Below are 25,799 nucleotides of genomic sequence, written 5' to 3' on the forward strand. Positions count from 1 at the left end.
GAACCAAATTGTCACTCGAGCCAAAGTACAGGGTACTGATATGGAATTTTCCCAATTAAAAGAATTAAAATAAAAATGTCCTGAAAACCATTCATTAGGTTGAACAGTTTAGCGGTTCAATCATCTAAGTCAACAGTTTTCCAACCGTCACTTTTTTTTTTTTTGGAAAATTGAGGGTCAAGTATAAAATCAAATTAGACAATTGAACAGATCCTTGGTCAATGACAAATTTAAAACCATGCAATTAAGTGAATTTACTGATTGATTAAGTAAATTAAGGTAAGTAAATAGAGAAATTAAAGAAATTAAGGTAATTAAACTAAATCTATATAAATATATCAAGCTGAAATGTGTACAAAGGAAAGTGTGATAATGCAATAAATGGAATCTAATAGTAACTTTTGCCTTTTTTTTTTTTCCTTAGAAATTACAAGAATGGCACATAAAGACAAAACCCCTTATGTGATTGACTTGTAATTGCTCCTATGTTATTAAAAAATTACATGACTACTACATATAAGATAAGCCTTCAAACTTGTAGTTGCCTCTATGGTAAATGACAATTTAATTAAGTGAATTTACTAATTGATTAAGTAATAAATTAATGTAAGTAAACAGAGAAACTAAAGAAATTAAGGTAATTAAACTAAATAAGTAAATTAAGTCAACAATGAATTAACTATTTGATTAAGTAAACTAAGCTATGTAATTAAATAATCAAAGTTAATTAAGATAAATAAGTTTACTATTGATTAAGTTAATAAAGTAAGTAAAGTAGTTAAGCTAATTAAATTAGTGTTTAAGCAATAATTTACTCTTAATTATTATTAATTTAATGGCTCTAATTTGATAAAATCTTTGACAAATATCCATTTTTAACTAATAGATTTTTTTACACTTAAAGTGAGATTTTCAACCTTGAAGGTCTAAAGTTGCTTTTCAAACTTAAGCATTGTCATATAAGCATGCATTATTATTTTATTCATCGTCTAAGAGATATGTCAATGACATCTCTAACATAGTCTGTCTTTACCTTAAAGCAGCTTTTGCATGAGGTGAAAATGGCTTTAAATTCTTTAGGGTCTAAAATAGTTTTGGCAAAGTTCAAGGGTTGTTATCAGAGAGAAAAATCCAATAGAAAAATGATATGATACTGAAAATGGAAAACCAAGTATAGGATAAAAAAAAAACTGCAACAAAATAGAATAGAGAAGAAAAATTAAGAAATTATGAGATATATCAGATTAATAATTAGTTCTAAAATTCTGGAAGCATTTATATCCTTTTTGTTCCTTTCCTTTCATATTTCAACCCTTTGCTTGTAAGTTTGTGGTAGATAGAATGAATAATCACAAGGCTGGTGGACCATAATCCCGGTTTGGGTAAAACTAACCTGTTATGTTACAAATTGATCCGGATGGTCCAACCATTGACCCAACTGACCCATTTAGTGGATAACCCATTTCATGTGATTTTTTTTTTATATTAATATGTCACATTGACCTAAATGTAGGAATGGCAATGGGTAGGGTACCCGTGCAAATTGCCCTACCCATTCCCGAACCCACCTATATATCCCTGATTCTAAAGTTGTTTAACTTTTCCTCTCAATTTTTCAAGCCCGTCCCGTCCCAAACCCATTAAAGCCCCATGACCAAAGGTTTTCTACTAAAAAAAACTCTTAATGCTTATAGTTTAACTTGAACCGAGATCAATTAATGATAGCACCAAATCTCTTAACATTACTTTAAGCCACTAAATCATCACACTTTTTGTATCATTTAATGAAATGAAATAGATTTTATTAACTTTTGTGTTCATCAAAACAATCAATATATGTATATGATTAACAATTCCAACTAAAAATTAAGAGAAATAATACTTAAAATTAGCATTTTATAACTAAATGAAATAAATAATTTATCAAATCCGAATTTACATCAAATGATGATTTTAATCCCAAAAAATTTATACAAATAAAATATTAATAATAGAATGATTATCTTAGTACTTAAAATTTATAAATTGTGCATGATATATAATATAATAGGTTCATATTTATGCATCCCGGGTATCGGATATCAAATACCCTAAAAACCATCCCAAACCCTATAGGGTTTTGATAAACAGGTCATGTTAGAGTCGGAACAGGTCAAATACCCGAAAATTCCCGCAAAATTGCCTATCTCTACCTAACATGATTGAACGGTTGACCAGGTTAAACCTCCCAACCAGGTTTAAAAAACCCCTCTTTGGTTTAATGTAAAATGTAAATTGAAAAACAAAAAACACACACACAAATCATAATATTGAGGAATGAGGAAGAACCTAATCTAATCTTAGTTACAACAAGAAAACAAACTGAAACTCCTGTACTTGACCTAGTTTCTATACCCCAGGAGATATGACATGATAGAACATTTTAACAGTTAAGGGCTCTGACATTTTCAACTTATATGAGGCAGAATCTTCTCAATCCCTGTTTTTATTCTTTATGTTTTACATATAATATATAAATTTATTCAATTGCCTTTAATTTTGTAGGCAAGTAAAGCACGTACATTATATTTAATTATTTACACCTTTTTTAAAGCAACTCCAAATAACCCTCCATTTATTTCTTTCCAAACCACTCCTTTTTGGAATCTCTGGCACAAAATTATTGTTCCTAAGCCGCCCTCAGTCAGTCTGTCTAAAGTAAGTCGTCCTTTGTCCATGGCCATTTTCAAACCAGACTGACTTATGCTCACCCATGTGCTATTGGACAGTTTAAACAACTATTAATTTCCTATAAATGGTTCATGGGCCGGGGGTTCTATATATTGACACAGTTTAGGGGACCATCAAATAAATAAAGTATTGGATTATTGGTGATGACTGATGAGAAATTAGTTTCCAAACAAACCCATTTGCTTCAAAATATATATCCGTAGCAGTTGAATGTTTCATGATGTGTATTATTTTATATAACATATTATAACAAAAGGGCGGATGAAGTGGTAGACAGGGGCACAAACAACATTATGTTGTGGCCAATAGTTCTGACTCCATCCTCTTGACTTTGAGCCTTCTTCTAATCCTTCTTTCTGACATTTTCCATGTAATGCGGCTTTACCCCCAACAAGAGTGTCATTTGCACCCATTTACAAATAGGTTGAGTTAAAATTATGTGGTTTGCTTTTGTTTTAGATTTGACCTTGTCTTGTTTGATTATGAAAAGTAAAAATAAAAGAATGTGGCCCCACCTTATATGCAAGAAAATGGAGGCTGAACGAACGAAGGTTACTTGTTTGTTTGGGAGTGAAGTAAGAAACAAGATGATGTGGTGTGGTCTCCACCTTTACCTTATACAAGAGATGATTGATGTACGAAGAAGGTAGTGCAAATTTAACATCAATTTTTGAGATACGAAAGTTATACTTCTAGTGAATGCAAATGAGACAAAAAGTACAAAATTTGTATTATGTAGGAGTTCAAATCATTATTACAACCAAACAAGTACTAAATTTGGAAAAGGACCCAATTATAAGTTTCTTTATTACAAAGTGGAAAAGTTTAGAGCGGGATAGAAAAATAAGCAAATCTGATAAATAAGTGTTAAATAAATGGACACCTGTAGATTTTTTTTGGTGTTGTTGATATAACTTTAACCTCACGAGGGCCACGTGTCATAGAGTAGACCTAGTCAGCGGGTTAATGACAAGGTGGGCAGAAGAAAGGCCCGTTAGCAAACAACATGAAGAGCCTACTGCTACTATCCGCATTTTAAACATCAGTCCTGAAAGATGGTTTAACCTTTGCAAATCTTGTATTGGTTTTCCTGTCTTTCCCTTTCTTTCCTTACCTTTTCCTTCAAACCAAACATGGCTTGGCTTTAGTGGATTGTCAATGACTTTAGTTGCACAAGATCTTAAACATCCAATGGGCTGGGCTGCATTTAGATGATCCACATCAAAGGAATTCTTAGTGCAAACCATTCCAGCCAAATTTTACAAGGTAGAGAAGAAAGACCAAACTGCAATAGTATAAGAAAGCCTAGCTATGTGTAAATGATAGTGGTAATAGCAGTAATGTTGGTCCCAACCATGTGGGGTCTTGGGAGGGCTGGGCTTTATATTAATATGAGATCATGGGTTGAGTCAAGCCCAACCCGAGCAAGTTTTCTAGGGTAGTAAGGCCATGTTTGGGAGTGCTTATTTGGGCCGTTAAGCAATTATTGGTATCTAGGAAATAAGTCCAAAATAAGTGCTTATTTTAACAATAAGGACTTATTTTTTAAGTCTAATTTTTCAGTTTTTTTTAGATGCTTATACGATAAGCACTTATTCAAATTTTTTCTTCCAAAATTATCCCTAATTGATTTTTAAAATACCACTTATAATATTATCCCCAGTTGAATTTTATAAAAGTACCTTTTACTTTTATGAAAGCACTTTTATAAAAACACTTATAGGAAAGCACTTTTACAAAAGTACTTTTACCAAATCACTTTTATGAAAGTACATTAAAAGTTCTTTCATAAGGGTACTTTCTTAAAAGTGCTTTTGTAAAAGTACTTTTATGAAAGTGTTTTTGTAAAAGTAACTTGATAAAAGTGCTTTCAAAAGTATATTTTGAAAATTTGAAAGAAAATGAAGGACAAAATATTTACAAATGCTTATTTAAGTACTTATTAGAGAAAAGACTACCAAACACCCAATATAAAATAAGCGCTTATGTTAAAAAATAAGCATTTGAAAAAGTTGGGTGCCAAATGCAAATAAGTGGTGATTTGAATAAGCATTTATTCAATAAACACTTATTTTTAACTTAAACACTCCCAAACATGGCCTAAGAGTATTTTGAGCCATCTCAAGCATGATAGTATATGGCCATATTAGATCAGGTATCCGGACTTTCCCACGTGAATTAATAAAAACCACTTTTTTTAATAAAAAGTATTAAAATTTGAATAACTTTATACTCAAGATTATAAAAAAAAAAAGTATATATGAGATTTTATGATATACACATATATATTATAAATATTATATATGTATTACAAAGTCCCACCAGCACTTTGTGCAGGCTTGGTGCGGACCGAGACTCCACCAAGGCTGACTTGAAAGAACGTTACCCAGATCTGGACCAGGCAATGCAAGATTGGGCTGAACGCTACCTACACCTACCCACAACACATTACAACCAAATATCTTATATATTTATCGCACTTGTATGCTGTCATTGGGGAGGAGATTTTTCAGATTATGATTTTAGTATTACATCAAACAATGGCCCCTTAATATTAGCAATAATAGTAGTATTGTAGTAAAACCCCAAAATCCATTTTTCAAACAAAAAACCCTCCCCATGGGGATGGGTATGTGCCGAGTAGGATAGAAATTGTCATCCTGAACTATAATGAATGAATATATAACAAGTCTAAATATGAGGATACAAACATGAGAGTTTTCCATTAATTTGGACAAAAAAAAAGCAATTATCAAATGTAACTCCTCTCAAAATATGTTATTGACTAAGAAACTTGTTTATGCATACCTATCAAAATTGTGAGTGGTGTTCAGGCTGGCTCTATGTATAAGGATAAGGAATACTAGATTTGTTGTTGTACACAAACAAAAGAAATAACAACCTAGTTATCTACATTTATTGAGAATGGCCAAATTATTTTATCACTTGATCAATTCTTAACTTTCTTATAAAAACATTATTATTAGCCAAAAAATGAATATTCATCTCATTAGGTGAATAACAGCACATGGACATTGGAGGAAGCCTTGACAGACATTGTGAGAATATACTACTACAGTCACCATATTTTATTTCCTTCAAAAGCCCATAAAGTGAGTTTTACTTGTTCTATTTTCCTGACGTCAATGACATTTATCGTTTTTAGCAACGGTTCCAAACAACTCTTGCTAAATTCCGCTTTGTCTCTGCTTTAACCACGTCCACCGTGAACGTCGTTAAAAATCATTTCCGCCACCGCCAACATTTCGCGCCAAATATTTTTATGAAACGTCGTAAAAATCTTAACTTTTAATGACATTTACTTTATATTTTGGTGACATTTATGCTAAACGTCACCAAATGTAAATTGAATCCCATTCCCCACTATTGCTTTAGTATATATATAATTATTATTATTGTTATTATATTTCTATCATTAACTTTAAAGCTTTTATCAATTATTTATGAAATGAATTAATTATAAAGTTAAGTTATAGCTAATTTGAAAATAATTATAAAAAATACTTATATAAATGAATCTTTTAAATGCTTAAATATTTAAATTGTTATTATTATTAAGCAAAAATTTAATTATTAGTATTTCATTTTAATTTTATTAATGTAGTTAATAATTTCAAATAATCAATTATATTCTTGTTTTTAATTAAAATTTGAGTATTGAAATAAACTTAACTATTTTATAATTAATTATAATTATACTTATTAATGGAGGTAGATTTGGCCCGACCCCTTGGTTGTGCGACACGTGGAGGAAACCGAGGTGACCTGGCAGGAACGTCAACTCGGCACGGCGACAACACGCCCATATCTCAAATAAGAGGCCCGAGCTCCCGAGTTCCCCAAGAACAGGCCTGAGCTCCCCAAAAGGAACCTATACTTCCTTGGGAGGTGAAACCCAAGCTCTCCCTAAGAATCCAGAGGTTAACAGAGAAGCCCGCAAGGGGCAAAGCCTGGACTAACCCACCTCGGGTCAGTCCAGACCGAATATCGGCACCTCGGGACAATAGGACACCCATTCAAACTCAAGACTTCTCCTCACACACCACTCAGGCACCTCAGCTCCAGGTTGCACAACTGTGAATCCGTACTTGACAGGTCTGTACTCTGAGGCAGCACACCTGACTGGTCTGGATTTGACATATGGCAATCATGCCGTGACGGCTACCTCCTACTAGCATCCCAGTTGTGGTAGAGACGGCCTTGACAGAGAGGACAATGGCAGTTATGTCTGCCCCCCAAAGAGGCGGTTATACCTGACTTGGTAGAGACTTGGGAGTGAGTGCACCAGGTGGTTATAAAAGACCTTCTTCCCTAGAGAAAGAGGTATGTGATATTTGTGTTTTCCGGCCTTAAAATCCCTTATTTTCCTTGCCTTCTCAAGAATATTAACTTGAGCTTTGGAGTGTTCCTACCGAGTTCCTCCCCGGAAATCTCCAGTTTCTTCCTTGTTTCAGGCATCTTCAACTCCGTCAGAGGCAAGGATACCGGCAGCTAGGACCGACCGGATTGTGCATCATCAATTGGCGACGTCTGTGGGAACGACTTCAAAAAGCCACCCCTAACCTTTCACTCCCTTCCAAAGAAGACTTAGCATTCATGGCTTCTTCCAGCAGCGACAGACATAACGCTGACCTGAATGCTATAGGTGAACACCCTTAGCCCGTTATTGTGTGCATCGAACAGTTCATCGTCCCCCTTTCAGCAGACGAAATCCCTAGCCTCAATGCGCCATGAACAGTGGTGCCTGTGAACGTTCCCCTTCCCCTCCCTATTGAGAAAATCTTCGCCGAACCGATCGTTGTCCCTCTAGCGACCATCCAGAATCAGCTTGATGACTTGATGTAATGCATGTAGGCCATGCAAGCCGAAATGCAACAGTTCCAGCAATATCAACTCCATCAGCAGCAAGTACTACACCACATTTCTCAGTATCACTACCAACAATAGTTCGCCCAACTGCCTCTAAACCAACCGCAATTCCCACCTCAACACCCTGTTGCCAAGCCAGTCAAGCCCTCTCCTCAGGGCGGGCGCCTTCACCAAGGGGAAGCTTCCCAGCCTCAGAACCCCTCCAGATGCCAAGCCTCATCCCCGAGCAAGAGGGAAAGACTAACTACCCCTGCCTCGCAGCTCGCCGGTGGATCAGAAACCTCCTAGCCAATCAAGTCGGCACCTCGACACTCTAATTTCGGCCTCCCGCTCGCAGAGAACCATTTTGGCGTCCTGGCCGCGGACTACTACCAACGGTCCGAACCCATTGAGCTCGGCAACACTAAGGCAAGCAGCGCCAATACGGGGCCTTCCAAGCAGCAGCGGAGGCATCGACGAAGTCGCCAAACTACCACTCGCGTGTTGCCCGAACTCCGAGGTAAAGAAGAAGCAAGCTCGGACGAGGTAAAAGTTGTCCCTATCCTTTCAGTCCCTTCCCCCTGTCATCAAAATTTCTCGGGGTTCCCATGCCCAAAGATTTCAAACTCCCTCCTCTAGACAAGTATGATGAGTTCTTTGACCCTAGTGACCATGTCAATGCTTTCCAGTCCCAAATGCACCTAGCGAGGGCCAGCGAGTCCTGCATGTGTGTGGCCTTCACTACCACCTTCAGGGGAGTGACACGCACATGGTACAGGAACCTGGCCCCCGGGTCGGTAGGGAGCTGGACCCAGTTTGTGCAAGTCTTCACCGCGCACTTTGTTACTATCAAGCAGTGCCCCCGAACCGAGGAGAGCCTCCTCGGGATTGTCTAGAGGGAAGGATAGTCCATCCGGGACTATATCAAGCGGTTCAATGACGCGTGCTTGCAAATATCGTGCCTATACCCCGCAGTACAGCTCGCGACAGCCAAGAGGTGTGTGACGCACAAGGAGTTCAAGTGGCACATGGGGTCAACCAACCCGCGACCATAGCTGAATTCCTCAAGGTCGCAAACAGATTCATATGGACAGAGGAGGAGATCAACCAAAGGACTGAAAGCGGGATTGAAAAAAGGAAGAGGGAAGGCGAGCCCTCCAACCAAGATTATAGGAGAAAGAAAGACTCAGCTCGGGGGATGAAGCCAAGCCAGCCGTTTCGAGCTCCCATAACAGGTCAGGTGGACTACACGCCCTTAAACACAAAGCGGGCCGAGATCTTGATGACAATCAAAGACGCCCCGTACATGAAATGGCCGCCTCGTCTGAAAGGGAACCCGAACGAGAGGAACAAAAACTTGTACTGCAGTTTTTATAGAGACCACGGTCATAGTACTGAACATTGTAATAATCTCCGCGACGAGATAAAGGAACTTATCTGTCGCGGGTACCTAAGAAATTTTGTACAACATAATAATGATAATAACAATAATAAGATAGGTCAACAGGGGGAGCACAACAGAGATGTCCCCGAGTCCAATAGCCGGCCAGTGGAACACTCACAGAAAGTAGCCCTCGGAGGAAAGGTCAGTTCGGGGAATGATTCATGTGATCGTTAAATGATCAATTGTAGCAGGATGCACCTCAGCAACAGCTTGGGCATCAACCCATGAGGCCGCCAGAGAAGAACAAAATCCCCCAAACCGGCCAACAATGGAAGACCCCATAATCTTCACCAAGGACGATGCGCGCGGGGTTCACTACCCCCACGACGACGCCCTCATCATAAAGGTAAAGATCAGTGACTTCGAGGTCAGGCGCGTATTGGTTGACTCGGGCGGCGCGGCAGATATTCTCTTCAAAGCCGCGTTCGACCAGCTTCGGTTGCAGGGAAGTGACTTGAAACCCGCAAACACTCCTTTGGTGGGCTTCAGTGGAGAAGAAGTCAGGCCCCTTGGGAAAGTGACAGTACATGTGGAAGTTGGCGCATGGCCCTGCGAAATCAGATTCAACCACGACTTCCTGGCGATCGCAAACCCCTCCCCATACAATGCCATAATAGGTCGGCCAATCACCCATATCCTATGAGCGGTGGTCTCCACTTATCATTTGGCAATGAAGTTCCCTACAGACTTCGGTGTGGGGGTAGCACGGGGCGACCAGCTCGAGTCCTGCAAGTGTTATCTCGCCGCCCTAAAGGGAAAGACCAAGGTGGCCGGCGACCTCGAACTAGAGCACCCTACAGAGTAAGGCGAAGAACGAGTTGCGCCCATGGAAGAAATAGTCGTTGTTCCGACCTCAGCCACAGACCCAGCTCGGACGCTTCAGAACCTTGTAGCAGTATAGGCCGAAATCGGTTATGAAGGCAAATTTTTCCTCGTCGGCCGGGTCCATCCTGATTTGGTTGTAGCCAGAGTAGGCATCCAGAAAGCTTAGCAACTCGTGTCCACTAGGTGGTCGATTCTGAGAAGGGGAAGCAACCTTTCGGGCAAGCTCGGTTCAGGTCAGTGTAGTCGACGCACATGCACCACTTGCCATTTGCCTTCTTTACCAGAACAGGGTTGGCCACCCAGCTCGGGTAATGAACTTCCCTTATGAAGTCTACTACGAGGAGCTTCTCGACCTCCTTATTGACCGCCCTCCAGCGCTCTGGGGCTAGGTTGCGTTTCTTCTGTCTAATGGGTCAGTTTGGTTCGTAGGGGTTCCTGGACGGAAGCACCCTCTTTAGACTAAAAAATGCTGGGGCAACCTTTTAGAGGCTTGTGAATAAGTTGTTTCAACCCTTAATTGGCACAAAAATAGAATGTTATGTAGACGACATGGTCGTCAAGACACAGTTTTCGCATGAATTAATACAAGATTTGCATTATGTCTTTCAAATCCTACGTCAATTTAGCATGAAACTAAACCCAAACAAGTGTGCCTTTGGTGTCACATTGGGTAAATTCTTAGGGTACATCAACAATTGGTGCAGTATTGAGGCCAACCCGAACAAAATAAATGCCATCCTAGATATGAAACCACCCCAAAAAGTAAAAGAGGTTTAGAGGTTAAATGGTAGAATAGTCGCTCTTAGTCGTTTCATGTCCAAATCGGCAAACCGCTGCCTGCCCTTTTCAAGGCAATGAATAGCAAAGGGTTCGAGTGGAACCCAGGATGTCATCTCGCGTTTGACGAGCTCAAAAGATACCTCCCAAATATCCCAGTTTTGACCCGACCCGAAGAGGGCAATATTTTGGAACTATACCTCTCGGCAAACGACAAAGTGGTCAACTCAGTACTGATAAAGGAAGTAGATTGGGTCCAACGGCCCATCTATTATATTCGTAAAGTATTGCAGGGAGAAGAGACGAGGTATCCAGAGATAGAAAAGCTAGCCTTAGTGCTGGTCATTGCGGCCCATAAACTTCGCCCGTACTTCCAAGCCCATACCATTATCGTCCTCACTGACAAACCCTTAAGGCAAGTGTTGCTCAGGCCCGAGGTCTCCGGTCGATTGACGAAGTGGGCCATCGAACTCAGTGAGTATGACCTCCAGTATAAGCCACGAACTGCTATCAAACCCCAAGCCTTGGCAGATTTTGTTGCAGAATGCACATTCAACTCCGAGGTCCTTAACCCGATCGAGCACAAGGCTCCCAGTTCGGGTAAGCTCAGTGCTTCCAGGCCGATTGAGTTCGAGCATCGTGAGGTCGCATCTAGTTCAATATCTCTCCTGGTTAGGCCAAGTGCGAACTAGGATGAAGAACCTTGGATCCTTCACGTAGATGGCTCCTCAAATCAGCAGGGCAGCGAAGCCGGTGTAGTTCTCCACGGCCTGAGTGGCATGAAGTTAGAGTACGCATTACGTTTTGAGTTCGCGGCATCCAATAACGAGGCAAAATATGAGGCGTTGATAGCCGCACTAGCCCTGGCGCAAGAGGTAAAAGCGAAACACATAGTTATCTGCAGTGATTCCCAGCTTGTGGTCAACCAAGTTACAAGCGAGTATGAAGTCCGCGAACCAACTATGATCACCTACTTAGCAAAAGTAAAAGAGGTTCTGCTTAACTTCCAGTCACACTTCATCAGCCAAATCCTGAGATCAGAGAACGCTGAGGCCGATGCTCTGTCCCGGTTAGCCAGCACCAGTGACAACACCATGAGAACCATGTACAACACCAGTTACAAGTAGGCTGATGCCCTACCTGCGCTGCTTGCGGCCTCCCGAAGCCGAGCTCGTACTCCACGACATTCATGAAGGCTTGTGTATTATCGGCCAACAATGAAAGCAGATGCCGTTTAGCTAGTCAGGAAATGCGATAAGTATCAAAAGCACGCCAATATTCACCACCAGCCCACCGCCGACCTCAAGTATCTCACCAGCTCATAGCCCTTCGCACAGTGGGGCATCGACCTACTCGGGCCATTCCCGCCAACAACGGGAGGGAGAAAGTTCCTAGTAGTGGCAGTAGATTACTTCACAAAGTGGGTTGAAGCTGAAACTCTCGTAACAATCACAGCTCGAAACATCCAGAACTTCTTCTGGAGAACATATTGTGCCGCTTCGGGCTACCTCGGGTACTGATCTCTGACAATGGCAAGCAGTTCTAAGACATCAAATTCCAAGAGTGGTGTCAAGACATGGGGATCCAACCAAACTTCACGTCGATCGTGCACCCACAAGCAAACGATCAGGCAGAAGTCACGAACAAAGCTATTCTTCGCGGACTAAAGGCCAGGCTAGACCGAGCTAAAGGGTTATGGGCAGACGAGCTGCCCAGCGTTCTATGGGCATACCGAACTATAGAGAAAACTGCCACCGGAGAAACTCCCTTCAACCTCACCTATGGCACGGAGGCAGTCATCCCAGCCGAAATCGAAATCCCCTCACTTCGGTTGGAAGCATACAACAACAATACCAATAACGATGAGCTATGTACCAACCTCGACTTGCTTGACGAGGTGAGAGACCTCGCATACATCAAAACTGCAACATATTAGCAAAGGGTAGCTCGGTACTACAACGCCAGGGTCAAAAGACAAAACTTACCGTGTTGGCGACCTGGTTGTCCGCAAGGTCATGGTACCTGAGCCCGACGTTGGCAAACTCGGGCCAAACTGGGAAGGACCCTATCGAGTTAAGAGAGCACTCGGAGGAGCGTACGAGCTCAAGACCCTGGAGGGTAGGCAAATACCCCAAGCTTGGAACATCGTCAACCTAAGGCGATATTACCTATAAGCCACCGAACTAGGCAGACTATGAGGCACTCTCAGAGCCTAAGGGTCAGAATGCCGAGGTAACAAAGACATCGACACTACAAGACCCAGTCGCCTCTCCGGCATGGGCAAAAAATCTAGGAAAGCATCCTAAGGGCTAAAGTGTTGAGTTGAGGATGACCTCGGGACCTCATCAACACAAACTAAGTGTTAGTGCCAAAAAGAGCAGGCAACACGGGTATGAAACCCGGGGTGTATAGCTCGCTCCAAGCCAGGCCTACTAAACTGTTTCCTCTACCCAGGCAGAGAACAGATCGGACATATAGCCTTACTATGTTGACCCGCCTCAAGGAATCCCCTTGTTTTGGGGACCTAATTCTATGTATCCCGGCAATATAATCACTTCGGCAAAAGAAGAATAGTTGCACAACACTTGAGCAGAAAAAGTACTTCATTTACTAACGTTCGCTTTGCAGTGTTCAAAAAAAAAAACAGAGCTCATAGGCTCGATACATATCACTTTGGGCTCATAGGCTCGGTATACATCACTTCGGGACTACATCCCTCTTGCCTTAAGAAGGGACCTCGGCAACACTCGGGGGGTCAACCTCGTCGTTAGAGTCCGGATCTTCATTAGCCGCAGCAGCCATCTCCGGAGTAATACGCAAGGTGGTGATGGCACGAGTATCAAGTTCGGGGTAGGCATGCCTTATCATCCATCGGCTCAGTTTGAAGCCCCTTCGCTAGGAGCCCACCATTAGGTCGTCGAAGCGCTCTGATGCTATGCAGTCATTGATGGCCTTCACCTTGGTATACTCAAGGGCCTGCAAGAATATCTTGGACTTCTCCTTGATGTCGGACTTGAGGTATTCCACCTCATGCTCCAGGCCACCTTTCGAGGTCGCGAGGTGCTTCACGACGACCCTCAGGGCGCCATTCTCCCTCCGGAGTTTCTCCAGCTCACTCCTCTGAGACGAAGTCTCACCCTCAAGACGTTGGACCCGCTCATGAGCTAATCGCAAAGCCTCTTCGGCAGTTTGTGCCTGCTCCCGAGCTGATTCCATGGCCTCCTCGGCAGCCTATGCCCGCTTTAGGCCCCTTTTTGCTTGGATAATTAGGGCATGGATGGAGGAATTCGCCTGCCAAGCAAGGAGTCAGTTCAGCAATAAAGTAAAGAATGAAAGAAAAAGCACGAAGGGAAAACCGCGTCAACTTACCACCATAACATGAGACGCGGCACGTGCGCCAATGTGGCCGGGAGGAAGCTTGGACCATGCGGCGACCTTGCCTGGGTAAACGGCCTTCTTACTCTTCCGAAGAGCACAGCTCGGAGTCAGCACACTACCAACTCCCTCTTGGCTCCCCGAGCTGGAAAATACTGTTGGAGTTCGAGAAGCCTCTGTAGTTTCGACTTTCCGAGCCTCTACAATGTTGGGCTCCGCTGCCATCTCGGGGATAGGCCCCGCCGCCTCGGGTTCCCTGGGAGAGTCCAGGTTGTTGACCAGAGGCTGGCTCAGGACTTTAGACTCTACGGCCTGAGGAGACTCCACGCGAGCAAGCTTGGTGACCCACTTCCTACTCTTCATTCCAGCAAGTAGGTTGGCACCGCGGGTCTTCTCTGCCTCCATGACACTTGCGAAAAGAGCTCGACATCAATGCAAAAAAAAGGAGAGAAAAGAGATTAAACTAAGTAAAGAAGCCTACCCGGACTCAGATCGGCCTAAATAAGTTTAGCTTCCGAGAGGTATTCTTCGCACTCGAGCCCGACTTGGGCCCAGGACTGAAAGGTCTCCGCCATGTCTTTATCCAACATGACGCCGGGGTCAGGGACAACTGCCCTCCATTGAGTAGGAAACGGCGACCCTGTAGCACTTCGGACCACAAAGTAGTCCCGCTTCCACGCCGGGACCTTGTTAGGGAGTTTGTGAAGAAGTTTGAATCTCGGGCGGGGAGACAGGTAGTAAGCCTACCTGTGCCCAGGAAGGTAGCTCGCTTGTTTTTTGAGCATGAGAAGAGCAGAAAAAATTTCCAAGTCCAAGGGGATTTAACATATTCGCAGCAAAGGGATATGGTCCCGACAATGTTGCGAATAGAGTTCGGGTGAAGCTGACCAACTGAGACACCGAAGTGGTTCAAGACTTTGACGATTAAGGGGTGAAGAGGAAGGCGCAGCCCGGCAATGAGCTACTATCGGAAGACCACGATCTCATCTGAACCATGCTCCCAAGGGAAGTTGCCCGAAGATAAGCTATATGCATACTCCCTAGGCAGGTTGAACTGACGAACAAGGGACCGGAGTCTCTTAGACGTCATAGTGGAAGGTCCGAACGTGTCCGGCATCTGAACCCAATGCAAAGTGGACTCTAAGCTACCCGGGGTGACCCGGGTTGAAGGCCCTACCTCGGGCTCATCCAGAAGGCTGTCAAAAGAGTCAGCCCAGCCCGAGGTCTCCGCCTTAGGCGCTTCTAGAAGATTATCTAAGCTACCCGAGCTACTCGAACTAGACATCGCAAAAGGAAAGGAAAGGAATTTGAAAAGGCTAAGGGGACTCACCAAGGGAAACGCTACCCAAACTAAGGAAAGTGAAGTGAGCTGAGGACCTTGGACGCGAGCTCAAGGAATGATCGTTGAAAATTGGTGAAGGAAAAGTGACTAGGGACCCCACTATTTATAGTCGCTGTACCCGCACATCAGCGGTCAAGATCAAAGCCATCCAACGGCTCTCAGGAAAACCGACTACATGACCCTCGAGGTGAAATCAGTTTAACGCGAAATTTTGACGTCCGATAGTTGATAAATCGTTTGACGTCTGCGCGTGAGCTGTACGCGACCCAGACTGACTCTGGTCAAGCCGCGTTGATCCTGGTCGAGCCAAGAGCATCGATGGGTCAAACTGGGAAATCTCTGGGCTAGACTACGCACGCCACGGAGCAAATCCACTCGTCAGTCCGTGAACTCCCCACGCCGGGTCAAGACCCCGGGCACGGGGAGTGGGGGGCAATTGATGGAGGTAGATTTGGTCCGACCCCTTGGCTGTGCGACACGTGGAGGAAACCGGGGTGACCTGGCAGGAACGTCAGCTCGGCACGGCGACAGCACGCCCATATCTCAAATAAGAGGCTCGAACTCCCAAGTTCCCCAAGAAGAGGCCCGAGCTCCCCAAAAGGAACCTATACTTCCTTGGGAGGTGAAACCCGATCTCTCCCTAAGAATCCTGAGGTTAATAGAAAGCCCGCGAGGGGCAAAGCCCGGACTAACCCACCTCGGGTCAGTCCAGACCGAATGTCGGCACCTCGGGATAATAGGACACCCATTCGAACTCAAGACTTCTCCTTGCGCACCACTCCGGCACCTCGACTCCAGGTCGCGCAACTGTGAATCCGTACCTGACAGGTCCGTACTCTGAGGCAGCACACCTGACTGGACTGGATCTGACATATGGCAATCATGCCGTGACGGCTATCTGCTACCGCCATCCCAGTTGTGGCAGAGACGACATTGACAGAGAGGACAATGGCGGTTATGTCTGTCCACTAAAGAGGCGGTTATACCTGACTTGGTAGAGACTTGGGAGTGAGTGCACCAGGTGGTTATAAAATACCTTCTTCCCTAGAGAAAGAGGTATGTGATATTTGTGTTTTCTGGTCTTAAAATCCCTTATTTTCCTTGCCTTCTCAAGAATATTAATTTGAGTTTCGGAGTGTTCCTACTGGACTCCTCCCCGGAAATCTCCAGTTTCTTCCTTGTTTTAGGCATCTTCAACTCCGTCAGAGGCAAGGTTACCGGTAGATAGGATTGACCGGATTGCGCATCATCACTTATAATTTATAATATTTTAGAATATAAAATATATATTTTTATATATAATTTATACTATATAATATAAAAATATATTCTTTTTTTTGTGCCATTGAGTCAAACTTAAGCTCATAGAATATTTAACAAACGAATCTCGAATCAAAAAATAAATTTTGAATCAAACTCAAACCCATGAGTATTTATTTCAATTGAACTGTGTCGACGCATGTTGAGGTTGGACTTGGCTTATCTTGACTACACTCCTAATTAAATTAATATTAATAAATTATATATTTAATTATTATTTATTGATTATTAAATTTTGCATTATTACTTAACTATCTAATTAATTAGTTATTTAACCAATCCCAAACCAATTATTAACTGGGACAGTCGAGACAAAAACACAAGCCTAAAACCAACTTGATTAATAATTTGGACAAAATTATAACCTTTAACTATATCGATCAATAACCCAAAACTGTCGAGATTATTTACACAAATAACAAATTTACTTTTATCAGAAATGAAAAAAAAAACTAAAACTAAAACTAAAACCAATATTTTTTGAACCATCGTTGACTTAGATGGTCAGACCATTCGATTTGAGATCTATCTAAGCATCTATTTATGCTTTCCACCCTAACTTGTGTTTTTGGCCTAAAACTATTGACTTGGTGACCGATTATTGACTCGGGCGGTCAAACCGTCAACTCGTTGGACCCAAATAATGTTTTTTGGATATTTTTTATTTTTAATTTTGAATGGGTCATCTATTCGGATGGGTCAGTTGAACCATTGACCCAAAAATCAATGGCCAAAATGGTTATGGATAATGGGTTGTTTAGGTGTCCGGTTCCCGAGTCAAACAAATATCCCCTCAATTTTAGCATATCCGTATCTATCAAACCACATCATTAAACTCTAGATACATCAAAACATCTGTACATAAAGTTTTAAACCTAGATTCCCCCTTTTGTCTTTTCATTAAACCAATATTCCATTCCGGAATGCCTCGTTTAGGGGTGCTAATAGATCATATCAGATTCAGGTTAGGGTATATTCGAATTCGATTCGACACTATTCATGTCGGATCCGATCATATCGGATCTGATAGAAATTGATTTTTTGCGATGTTACTTTTGTGATGTTTAAATAAAACGTTGCAAAAATTCAAATTTTAGTGACGTTAATTATAGTATAACATTTTAGAATATTTGATTGAATATTTAATCAATTATATTGTTGTTTTTAATTTTTTTTGGCTATTGAACCAAACTCAAACTCATCGAATATTTAATCGAATCAAGCTCGAAACAAAAAATAAAGTTCAAATCAAATTCGAACTCAAACTCAAACAGCATGAGTATTTCAATTGAGCCAAGCCAACACATGCTTAAGTTTGGCTTAACTTAGCTTGACTACACTCCTAATTAAATAGTTGATTGATTTATATTAATAAATTAATTATTTAATTATTATTTTATTGAATATTAATTATTTTTTATTATTTAGTTGTCTAATTATGTAATTGGTTATTTGATTTACTTACATACTTAGTTCACTAGTAATTAGTAATTATTATTTGTTAATATTTTTTATTAATACTTATTAATAGTTGACTTGCAATTTCCATTGAACTCACCTAGGGTTGTCTATGGATCAACTCTAGGTCGGGATACATTATCCTTTATCTTAGGATTGTCAGTAGAATTGTTTGCGTTGGGCGTTGTAATATATTTAGGCCCGGCATGATCAATTGGCCTAGGTTATGAGCCCGGTTGAGCTATCAACCCATTGATTCGTTTAATCATTTTGAGCATTTTTTTATTTTTAATTGTTTTTTAAATTTTATTGTCATAATGGGTTATTCATTCGAATCGGACTGTTGAATCATCACCTAGAAACTGATAATGGTTCTATTTCTGGATCTTTTTTTAAAACAATGGTTGAACCACTCACCCAAAAACCAGTGGACAAAACAGTTCTGCTTCGGATCAGTTTTTAAAACATTCATTAAAACTTCAATTCATTTATAAAAAAATAAAACTTATTTTTTAATATAAAAAAGGAAAAATTGAAAATTCTAAACCCGCCCAAAGTCATACACTAAAATTTCATTCTACTTCCCGCGTTGTGCTTTCTGCTTCTCCCTCTCTCGCTCACTCTTCTTCTCTCTTTCCCTCCCAAAATGCTGTAAATCATTTTGGGGCTGCTTCAACCTCATTTTCTAATTACGATTCGAGTTCAGGTATTTTTTATTTTTATTTTTTATTTTTCCTCTTTGTTTTGCATGGAAAATATTCTATTGGAAATATTCATCAAACCTAGAAATTAGTGGTGTGCATATGTACATTTATGTTTCTGCGGTCTTCTTTTGGGAGCTTCTCTTTTTTGCTTGTGGAAGAACGTTGCTTTAGGAAGCATTGCTCTTGGTAAGGGAGCTTATCTTTTTGCTTAATTGGTGCTGCAGTCGATCTTGGAGTAGAAGACTGTTTACCTTGGGGGAGTGGAATGCAAAATGAATTCTGTTTCTCCTCCATTCCCAGAGATGAGAAAATAGAAACATTAACTCTATATAGCGGCCTTTCACAAATAGGTCTCCTGCCCAAACCCACAAGTCCATAACCCCATGAAGGAAACTCGAAGACAGAAAAGTAAAAAACAAAAATTATAATAGATTATCCGTTCTGAAGGAAACTAAAAGTTCTATAGATTTTATTGATAGGTCAGTTGCTTTAATCTAAGAGGGTCTTTTAACTGATCATTTTAACTAATTCCTTTGCATCTCTCTATTCCATTCATTCATTTAAATTTTAAATGTTTTCTTCCATCCACTCTCCCTTTTTTTGGTTGTTTTCTATTTTTCTTTATTGGGGTTCATGGAAATGGATTAGTTTGGCAACTTCTCCAAGTATTGTAACTTAATTACCTTGTATTTTTGAACTATGAGAAATAAATTACAGTATGCATGAGAGCAGACATATTCCAGGAAGAGTTCGAGTGCTTATAATATATGCATTTGCCAAATTTCTTTTTGTAGTACCCAAAAGAAAACCGTACTAAACTACTAATACATTCTGAAGTTTTTTGCTGGTATCTGTTGTGCCTTTGTTTTATCTTACTTTGTAATACAATGGAGTGTTTTGAGCTGAAGATTTTTTTTTTTTCTTTAAACTCATTCTCTTTTCTGTTGTTTTTGTTTTTTTTTTCTAGCCCAAGGATGTTCCCTGATGCAGGACAATTCCATATTTTTTGACACCATCATCAACAGCAGCCTGAGGCAGAGCTAATTAAATTCAATGCCTCATACAACACCAATGGTTGTTTCCTCTGTGCAGGAACTTTATGAGTTTGCATGCTCAGGTTCTCTTGTAGAGAAACTGGGTCTGGCCCCAAAAATAATTGCAGAGACTTTTCATAAGTGGTTAAAATGTGGGCTTTACCTCTGCAAATTATTTCAATTCAATGAACTTAACCTATCAATCCCTCAGAAAGCCAGATTTTATCACTTTTATATACTGGTGTTCTTCTGGTGTGAAGATCAAATTTTCCATCACAGGTCAATGTTCAAGGATGCAGAAGACATCCCTCCTTTAGTGGTATAGATATCCTTTTGGACATATCATTTTCCTTATTTCCTGATCACTGTCCATAAGTATGTCAATGCATAAGCAGCTCATATAGATAATTTCTGTTTGTGGTATAGATTGGTTTCGCTGCTCCACATGGAAGTGGGAAGACTACACTTATTTCTTTCCTAGATTATCTTTTATGATGCACTGGAAGGTTGGTTGCAAACTAGTGCAATATTTTATATAAAATTTCCTTTTTAGAGTGAAGACTATATGAAAAATATGGAGTTTCTGAGAGCTATAATTAAATCTTAGGAAATCTGCAACAATATCAATAGATGATTTCTATTTGACAGTTGAGGATCAGGTAATGATCATTTGTAGTTCATTTAAGTATTTTCCCCCTCTTCAACTCAAACTTTTGTTTCTGGTTTGATTTTATTGTAGGCTGAACTGCAAGAAGAAAATTATGGAAATGCACTTTTAGAGGTAGCAACTGAAATTAATGCCTTTCGTTTGATATTTTAATTATTCTTCTCCTTAACTTGTTAAAAGTAGATATAAGGGATTTGTTCTTTCAATTTTTGTCAATTTCTGCCTTCATCAGCTCTGGGGGAATGCTGGAAGCCATGATCTTCATCTCTCTGTTGAAACGCTGAAGGACCTATGCAGATTGACAAAAGAAGGTATGCATGTCTCAACAGTCTGCATTACTGCCTTCGATGATTTTTAAGGCTTGGTTTGGAAAGAGTGCAAATACAAATATATACTGTACAATGCAAAATTGACACCGTACATATTTGTATTTGCACCCTTCCCAAACTAAGAAAGCACTGATTTATTCATGTTTCAAATAATGGAGTTTTCCTTTCTTCATAAAAACATGGTATCCTGCCTGTAACAATGGGTTGTAAACCATCTAGGCATGAGGATGAAACTTTCACGTTACAACAAAGTAAGCAGAAAATTTTCATTAGCCCTTTTCTTTTTTTTTTGAAGATTTTTTATGAGTTTAAGATTGTATATTGATAGGATATACATCTCTCTGTATAGTCTGCGTATGGTGGAAGAGGTGACAGATCTGATCCTTCAACATGGCCAGAGGTTGAAGGGCCACTAGCAGTAAGATAGTGATCTTCAGTTTTTTGATTATTAAAGGTTATGTTTGGATAAGCTTCACATTTGAGTTTTGGGCTGTGGGAAACAAAAATGTGACAAAAAGTGTTTTAAGTTTCGGTAAGTATGCCTTTAAAAAAAATAATCTAAACTCTGTCTCATTATTGTTTTGCCCTCTGGATGGTTCAGGCTATTTTGTTTGAAGGTTGGTGCTTAGTTTTAAACCTCTTGAAATGGAAGTAATCAAGGCCATCGATCCACAGGTTTGGACTAGTCAATTTGTTTGTTTCAATTAAGGCCGAGTTTGGAGGACTACAAATACAAATATATAGAGCGCAAAACCTTGTATTTTGTATTATTTTGTATGTATTTGCACTGCATATATTTGCATTTGTACTCCTTCCAAACTCAGCCTAATGTTTTATTTCTAAGGCTCTCTCATTTTGTATATAAGTTTGAAGATTTTGGATCTAAGATGGTTTTAGTTGTGTGCAGCTAGTGGTTGTTAACAAAAACCTTGAGGCTTATTATGATGCATGGGACAAGTTTGTTGAGTCATGGATGGTAATCAAGGTCAAGGACCCAAGTTGTGTCTATGAGTGGTGATTGCAGGTATATGTGTTATCCATGAAAATTAATACTGCAAGGTCCGAAAGCATCTCTCAAAGTACAACTTCCACCACATACATGACAGTTGGAGCAAGAGAACCAACAATTTCGGGCAAAGGTGGACAATCTTCAATCGAACTTGGTGAACCTGAATTCACACGTGCTACATTTGCAATCCTTCATGGAGCGGATGGCACAATAATATGGCATGCCTATGCCTGATCCATTCCCTACACTCAACACAGTTCAGGTACGGCTATCACAAAAAACTATAGACATTTCCCAGAAATTTATCTTGTTTCTTGTGGACCTAAGAAAACATTGAATTGCACAAACTACCAATTACATGCTAGAGAAGAGATTACTACTACTACTACTACGAGGAGCATGAATGAAGCCTTTTAATGGGTCCTAATGAGCTCATGGGAAGATTTTTTTTTCTTTTGATTTCTGTGAATGACTGCTTATAACCATATTATACTGCAAAATAAATAGACTATTATAAGGTAGAAGTTGAATCAAACATAAATCAGAATTTGCACCTAAATCAATTAACGCACTCCCATGCTTTTGTACCAATGCAAATGGAAACAAGCGAACATGATTTATCCAGATGGGGTGAGGAGAAAAACCTATAGAAATCCAGCATGAGATAACTAGGAAATTTTCGTAGGACTATCTATGTAAATAATTATGATGTGTTTTATTTTTGATAAATAACATCAATTCCATTAAAATAATGAATAGATACAAGAAGATCCCCTTAGAGGCGCTGGGAGCAGCCTCTCCAAACAGCAAATACACAAACTACAATAGAGAAAACATGAATGTTGAAATTAAAAGAATAGTTACAATTGTGCTAGAAGAATGTTTCCTTATTTATCCCTTGTTTTGCCAAGACATCAGCAAAAACATTAGCTGATCTCCCAACCATTTGTACTGTTATAGACATATTTCTTGTCAGCCATTTGAATTTCTTTAACTCATTTTTGTAGCCCCAATTTACATCCTCCGGATTATTTAACCAGTCCACCACTGTCTTAGAGTCTCCTTCAATCAGAAGCTGCTCCACGTCCACTTCTTTTGCAAGAAGTATTCCTTGTATTGCAGCTAGCAGTTCTGCCTGGATAGAGTTCCCAACTCCTAAAGGGCTAGAGTAGATTAAGACAACCTCTCCAGCCTCATTCCTCAGTACACCTTCCATCCCAGAGGGACTCGGGTTACCCTGGCTATTCCCATCAAAATTCAGCTTCAAAGAACCAAGAGGAGGGGGGGACCCAGCTAGTCATTGCCCTTCCCTTGTAGGAGGAACAGCTTGTTACCAACTTCCAATCCTTCCAACAATCAGCAAAAGTAAAATGGTTAAATAATTCTAGAGTCTTTAACCAATGTAAAGACCTGGACAAAATGCAGTCCTTTAAGGTTTGACTGGTTCTTCCTTTTTCTTGGAAGATTCTAGCATTCCTTTCTTCCCATACTGTCCATAATAATGCTGCTCGTGAGCATCTCCACATTTTCCTTCCTCTTTTATGGGGCCAAGAGAAGAAAGAAGGGTTAAAGATTGTGCTTACTTCTGTTGGCATATCCCAATTAGACCCAAACAAAGATAGAAGCCAAGCCCAGAGCTCTGCAGTGACACTACAAGATAAAAATAGATGATTACAATCCTCACCATGAGATTTCCAAAGAATGCACCAGTTTGGTGAAATAGATGATTACGATGTGTTTTTCTATGTGCCATTATAATTTCAGAAAAGTACGGACAGGCCCAATGTAGATTTCTGATTTCCATGGCAGAGCTATAAACATTCAAAATGTCCAAAACCCTGGGCTGAACTGTCATTCTCCCTTATAATTTTCTTTGCTACTCTCTCTTTTATTTATTTGGTTTACAAATTGTCTCCTGAATTTCGGTTTTCTTCCTTTCTGTATTCATCATTTTGTGGCTGGATTCAAATAGTTTGGTAGGATTATCTTATTTGTTTTTATTTTTCAAAAGTTCTATCACAGCTTTAGATTCAAATCTTATTTGCTATGAAGGTTTCTTTCTATCTACCAGACCTCAAGTGAGCTAAGTAGTTTTCTAATAGTTATAGGCTTGTATCTAGCTCATTTCATAGTAAGAAGGTTGTTTTTCTTTTATATTTTTTTTATTCTTTTCCTCTTTTAAGAGAAAACTATTTCCTCGATATCCCCTTTTCTAATTATTTTATTACTGTTGTTTTATAGAGGCTTCAGCTGCATGCTAGATAGTACCATGCATAAACAGTCAAACAACCCGTCATATATTTTCCCTTACTCATGCTAGCTGGCAGGCGTATCCCTGCAGCAAAACACATCCTCACATTGACAATCTTGCTTAACTGTTTATATCTGTATACCACGTCAAGTCAAGCCTTTCAGGTGGGTGGGGGACCAAGGTAGTCCCGGCCCCACTTATGTCTCAATCTCTGCCCTCTAATGGGGTCCTCACCCAACAAATATATCTAAGAGAGAGAGAGAGAGAGAGAGAGAGAGAGAGAGGTCCACGCCACATTTCTACAAAAATCCCATAGTGTTTTGCTAGCTGCCTCTCATAATCTCATCTCACCTATCCAACCAAGAAAATACTACAAAAGAGACAAATTTGGGGAGGAATTTGAATTTCTTCCGCCATTAACTGTCCCACTCAAGGAATTTGAATTTCCTTTTGTATTAAACAGTTTACATCAAACCAGTCTCACTCACAAAGCACCCTCGTTCAATAAACCAGTCCTAGGAAAACAAATACCCACCCTTCCCTTTCTTTCTCCAACATTCTTGGCTCACTTCTCCTTCCAAAATCTGTTCCAGATTCAGTTGGGGACTTGGGATGGATGGAAATGGGTCGGGTCAGGTCTCATTACCACAGTAATAGTGAACAATTTTCACAACTCTACAAAGCATCGGTACCACAAGACATGTTTCTATACGGGAATATTATGGTACCCAATATCATGAATTAAGTTGGATTGAGCTGTAAATTTTGCATTTCATGTTTTAGTGGAAGTGAGAACAACATTGATCCAGCAACATCACTTCCAGCTTTGTATAAAATCTCACAGTTCTATGGTAGTTCACCAATCTGCTATTCTTGCTTTTTATCTGTGAATCATTATTTGGAGCAAAAAACCAGCATGATTTAATTGATGATCTCAACTATCTATTCTTACCCTCTTTATTTGAACCCTATGTTCATAATATTTAATTGATAAGAATGTTTGAATACACTATGCTTTTTTTTTTTTTTTGTGTAGAGCCATGAGTCTGAAAGCATTCATTTTCCACTTAGAGATTTTGATTCCCTTCATGCAGGTCCATCATCAAACCTAGTAAGATAAGCCAAATTTAATTTCATATCAACCAAGAAAAATTATGTTTATACTTTCACATCTTTTAGCAAAAGTATAATATAATTGTTGTCTTTTGCAGGACATTGAACTAGCATCTGGTAGAGGGTCCTCTTGTGCATATGTAATAAGGAGGGAGGATAATGCGAATGCAAAGGGGAAATCCCTTCATTTTGGATGTTATTTTATCTTCTTTTTTGTATATATATTTTTTTGTTTAAACATAAATGTTTAATTGTAAGTATTAAAGTTTTTTATAATATTTTGATATATGTTTATATTGTCAAATAGGAGGTTATATGGATAAATGTGATTAATCAGGTGTAGAGTAGTTGATTTAAATTAATTCGAATAACTGCAAAAATGAGGTTACAAATGTCACCAAACGTCGCCAAAGGTGTGAATCTTTCATGACGTTCGCAAACGTCACTGAAAATCACTACAAATGTTGCGGAAGCTTTTCCAGATTTTTATAGGTTCGAAGATTGCGCAAATGTCGCGAGAAAGTTTCTTTGACGTTTATAGCGGTTTTGACG

General features: G+C 40.1%; 1 pseudogene across 1 annotated transcript; it reads left to right on the top strand.

Annotated features, from left to right (window-relative positions):
* Positions 1-18,687: 18,687 nt before the first annotated feature.
* On the top strand, positions 18,688-25,551 carry LOC148862118 (D-glycerate 3-kinase, chloroplastic-like; annotated as a pseudogene). Its single transcript, XR_016112462.1, has 11 exons — positions 18,688-18,846; positions 19,812-20,197; positions 20,305-20,384; positions 20,618-20,659; positions 20,778-20,856; positions 21,094-21,125; positions 21,224-21,292; positions 21,476-21,549; positions 21,782-22,145; positions 25,171-25,245; positions 25,346-25,551. The product of XR_016112462.1 is annotated as a D-glycerate 3-kinase, chloroplastic-like (transcript).
* Positions 25,552-25,799: the final 248 nt, after the last annotated feature.

Source organism: Nelumbo lutea, chromosome 4 (genome assembly GCF_056320005.1).
Source record: "Nelumbo lutea isolate HS-2025 chromosome 4, American lotus-T2T, whole genome shotgun sequence".
NCBI classification, from domain to species: Eukaryota; Viridiplantae; Streptophyta; class Magnoliopsida; order Proteales; family Nelumbonaceae; genus Nelumbo; species Nelumbo lutea.